Here is a 5,093-nt window from a genome sequence, read left to right on the forward strand (position 1 = left end):
TACAGCTGTCGTCTTTTCAATGTTTAGTAGATACAGAAAATCCATCATAAAAAGAAGTATTACTATAATAATAAAAAAGTACCCATTTCAATATTACTTTTTCACAAAATGTTTAATCATTTTTAACATTATAATATATTTTATAATTTAGCAAGAACAGTCAATTAGAAATCAAGGTATAGTAAATTTCACTTATTTTAAAAAAATCTCATTCATGTCCAATCAAGCTGTAATTTTATCAAATTATGCAAAAAGTGTGAAAATATTATTCTAGCCCTCTTCACCCATTGCATCTGTTTCCTGTCACAATATGTTTAGGACAGAGATACACAACTTAAGTCATACGATTGATCCCTGTTAGTGCAAACAATCTGCTGTAAATGACAGTCATCTTCAGTGTGCAGATATTTGCTTTAAATCACAGTAATGATGCCAGTGACAGTGCTTCTCTGGCAGTCTTTTATTATCTTTTCAGGAACAAATTGAGACAGAAAATACTTAGAAATAGCCAATGGTCCTTAAAGGACACTTTCGTGGTGCCATTTGTAAACGCCTGATGAAATTTCCATATCGAGTCAGCATTCTAGTACAGTGTTAACTCTCTTGAGGAAACAAACTGCTCACCACAGATCATTAGACAGTACAAGGGATGTATGAAATAACATAAGCACAATATGAAAAAGGAAACCGTTTGTAACCAAGACTCCCAGGCTGTTTCCTACATCTGGACAGGTTTACGTCTGGACAAAGGATGTTAGCTGTTAAATGTGGTGAGGGATCTGTACTAGTGTGGGCAATCATCTTGGCAAAGTCATAACATCTGATATTTGCTCAGCCAAGTAATATGAGGTTTTTACAGGATCAGGTACATGATATGTTCCTAACACGGTTACCTCATGATATTCCAATATACCGGGCGATGGTGCCCCCATAAAAACCGCTAAATGCTTTTAAGAATTTAGAATTTGGTTTTATAAGCACCAAATTGAGAAACAAACTTTTCTTGACCTCCCCAATGACCAGATCTGAACCTCTAATGGACATTCTAAAGCAGATTTCCACAGATTTTTTTTTTTTTAAAAACTAGGCATTTCTTCTTGAAGTATGGTGCTAGGTTTCACTGCACTAAGAACTTTTGGGTTTTTATGACAGAATTTTAAGTACTAAAGCTATATTTAAAGAGAAAATTCACCTAAAAATTAAAATTCTGTAACAAAAATTCACCTTACCCTCATGTCATTCCAAAGATATTTTAAGAATGTCGGTAACTAAACCATTTTGGTTACTTTTCACTTTTATTGTATGGACAAAAAGGGCATTTATATATTATTTTGCGTTCCAGAGATTAAAGAAAGTGATACAGGTTTGGAATGACATGAGGGTGAGGAAATGATGACAGAATTATCATCTTTGGATGAAATGTCCCTTTGAGGCAAAGAATGGCCATATATCTCGTGTTTAAAAGTCTGACTCCAATGTAATTAATTAATAAGATACCATAAACATAACGAGGTTCAAATTCACCACTATTTGAGCACAAAAAAGCATTCTGTAAACCATCTTAACAAATTGCTTAAGTGCTGTGCTGTATTTAAATTACGTCAGTGTCATGTTTTTATCACAAACACGCCTTCTTTGTATGTAAAGTTAGCTCATTATCGATTAGACCTTTAATACAAGAATCTCTCTTTTACTTGGTCCAAAATTTGTTTACATACGTTTTCTGTTGATCATGGCAGCAATAATTCATCAAATAATGATGATGTACTGAAAGCATCATAAATGTCCAAATGAACATTATGTATGGTGTACTTGAGCATACTTTTGTCATTTAAAAAAAAAACCTGATTCAAGTGGTGGAGCAATGCTCTACAGTCACTGTTAAGTATGTCAGATTGCAGTAGTCTGCGGCATCCTCCTAACCTAATACTCAGATCACAAATTGTGCAAATGTTCTGGCCATGTTTGTATCATCACCTAATTTGCATAATTATTTAAGTGAACTGAAAACAGCACAGAAGGCACATGCAAACTATTAAGACGAGACACCCCAAGTGAATAGGGTAAAAAATGTAATTAATAGAACACATTACGAATTGTTAAGGAAGGTTTGTTGTTTAAATATGCAAATGATGAATTATCCTATTAAATATGCACTAATTTGCATACATTTTCTGAAGAAAATCTGAACATTGGATAAAGCCAGATTCAAAATACTTGTTTTATTTTGTTGTGTCAGTTAGAGATTTTTACAGAGGGGATTTTGTATGTCTTTTCATCTTTATATATATTAAAACAATTCAGTATGTTTTTTTAGAAATACAATGCATAAAACCAGGATATATATATATATATATATAAAGATATAGGAATAAAACCCTCTGTAAACCTTCAGAATATAAATAGGAATAAATCTGTAAAGTTTACATGTAAGTGCTGCTAAAGTGCACTGTAACCGATTTTTGTAATTTGAACAGTATTTTACTGTAATATGTACAGTAAGATACTGTAAAATGTGTATACAGTATTTTACTGTAAACCACAAAGGATTATGGGAAAATATACAGTCACTACTGCTGCCAGTAAGTTACTGTAAAATTTACAGCAACCTATTTACAGTGTGGGATTTCTGCATGAGACTCATTTTGAGAAAACAGGCTTTAAATATATGTATAGCAACTGAAATCTAAAGAAACACATAAATTAAGTGCAATAAAATAAACACTTAAAAGTGTATTTCGGATGTTTTCTTTCCACTAGCCTGTAATAACACTTTATGAAAACCAAATAGGCCAAAATCTCAAAATTGACCAATGAAAAAGTGTTTTTGCTTGTTGCCCTAACAGCCACGATTCATTCGCAGTGAAGTTTCCCCATAATATTTGTATAGATCTTGTCTTGAAAAATTATGGAATTATATCTGTAAACTAAAGTCCATTACAGCCTCTCAACATATAGCTCAAAGTATCCAACTTCTGACTCGCTCTGCATGAATCAGAGGTTTTAGTCTCTCCAAGCACACAAAGTGCAGTAAAACCATCTTACAGTTTCAAGCAGAGGATAGATTCTGAGAAAGGAAATGTGTGCAGTTGGCTCAAACCTGATGAGTCAGCCATGGTCATCTTATGCAGTGTGTTTAAGAGGGCCATTACACAGAGGCTGCAAATCCCCATAAGGTACAATTACCTGAATGAGCTGATTTATCTCCGCTCATCACAGCCTATTAGTCCTTGAAACCAAGAGTGCTGGCAGGGCAAGACAGTTGCCTTATAGAAAAGAGCAGGCGATTTGTTTGTTTATTGGGAAAGTGGTACTGTATCTGTAATAGGTAGAAGTGGCCGCCCTGGACATTCAACTCTGTGTGAATACTTCATAAATATTGCTCTAAACAAGCTACATGCTCGTTTAAAACGTCCCTCATTTGTTTAAGACAATATCGTGTAATTAAAATCTAATCAGAGAAAAGGAGGGAAGCCATGAATATTTAAATCTGTTTGGCTTCTGAATCTTAATGAAATGGTAATTTATGATGGCTCCGGGCTTCATTCTAGCCAGGGAGCAAATTAACTGGATTTCCAGAGATTCCCTCAAAAAACGTCCTCTTTTTTTCCCCACTGAGTGTGCTTAACATATTGAAATATGATTAAAACATCTATTTAAAGCCCAGACAATTAAAATGTGACCCTGGACCACAAAACCAGTCATAAGGCTATGACTTATGGGCATGGTTTGTTAGGATAGGACAATATTTGGCCGAGATACAATTATTTGAAAATCTGGAATCTGAGGGTGCCAAAAAATCAAAATACTGAGAAAAGCGCCTTTAAAATTGTCCAGATTAAGTTCTTAGCAATGCATATTACTAATCAAAAATGAAGTTTTTATATATTTACGGTAGGAAATTTACAAAATATCTTCATGGAACATGATTTTTACTTAATATCCTGATGATTTTTGGCATAAAAGAAAAATCGATAATTTTGACCCATACAATGTTTTTTTTTCTTTGGCTCTTGCTAAAAATATAACCAAGCAACTTAAGGTCCAGGGTCACAAATGTATGTGAAAGTACTTGTTAATGGGAGCTTAAGTATATGCACTTGTTTTTAATACCAGTGACTTCGAGGTCTGACAAAAAACTCGGCCAAGCATAATAACCTGAATTGAAGATTTCCCATGAAAGCCCCTCAACATTAACAGTTTTTGACAAATGCTTTATCTGATAAAAGATGAGGTGAGAATACCTGATATCAAATGAAAGCTGGTTTCATCATGGCAGCTTAGCGCCCATGTAACGCTGTAGAAAATATCAAGAACAAGTCTGACTCCTAACATGAGAGATATGGACGCTGAGAGACATCAAAGTGAGTTTTCTGATGCTAGATTATGACAGCATTCTCAGAGGTGATAGCATAACCTATAAGTAGACTGACCATTAAAACAATTACTGAGAGGCTAGTTTGTATGTTGTCATGAGTTGCTCATTTGAATTAACATGTTTTAGAGGAACTTTCTCCCACTTACATCATTTTCACTCAGATAAATGCGTTTTAGGGTTTTTATAATATTTGTTAGGTAATTAAAAAAAAAAAAATCATTATAGGTACTCCTTTGATATTTATTGTTTTTTTTTATACTGAACTAGCTCAACCCTCACAGAAACTGTGGATTTACTATTCTTGCAGGAGCATAAAAATGTATCTAGGACTCAATGAAGTCACAATTTCTCTAAACGTTCATTAAATACTGTGGCAGCATACAGATTCTACACCTGTCTGGTAGATACATGTTTAAAAATACTTTCATTAATACATCATAAAATTAAATGTTCTCATTTTTTTCTCAGATTGACAGAAACTCAAAAATAACCCATGATCACTTTGACAAGAGTACATGAGTAATCAAAGCCAGCAAATCATTTTTTCTCCTCGCATGTTAATGATTCATTTAAAACAATGTGAAATATGATTGAAGTTGCATGAGGCAAAACTCAGTTGTCAAAAGGAGAACCACTCGTGATGGTCTGACTGTGAAATTGTGGCCCCAGGTTTTCAAACAGTGTGAAAGCTTCTCTTTAGAGACACACAAAAGGT

This window comes from Sinocyclocheilus anshuiensis, unplaced genomic scaffold (assembly GCF_001515605.1).
Source record: "Sinocyclocheilus anshuiensis isolate Anshui unplaced genomic scaffold, SAMN03320099.WGS_v1.1 scaffold730, whole genome shotgun sequence".
NCBI classification, from domain to species: Eukaryota; Metazoa; Chordata; class Actinopteri; order Cypriniformes; family Cyprinidae; genus Sinocyclocheilus; species Sinocyclocheilus anshuiensis.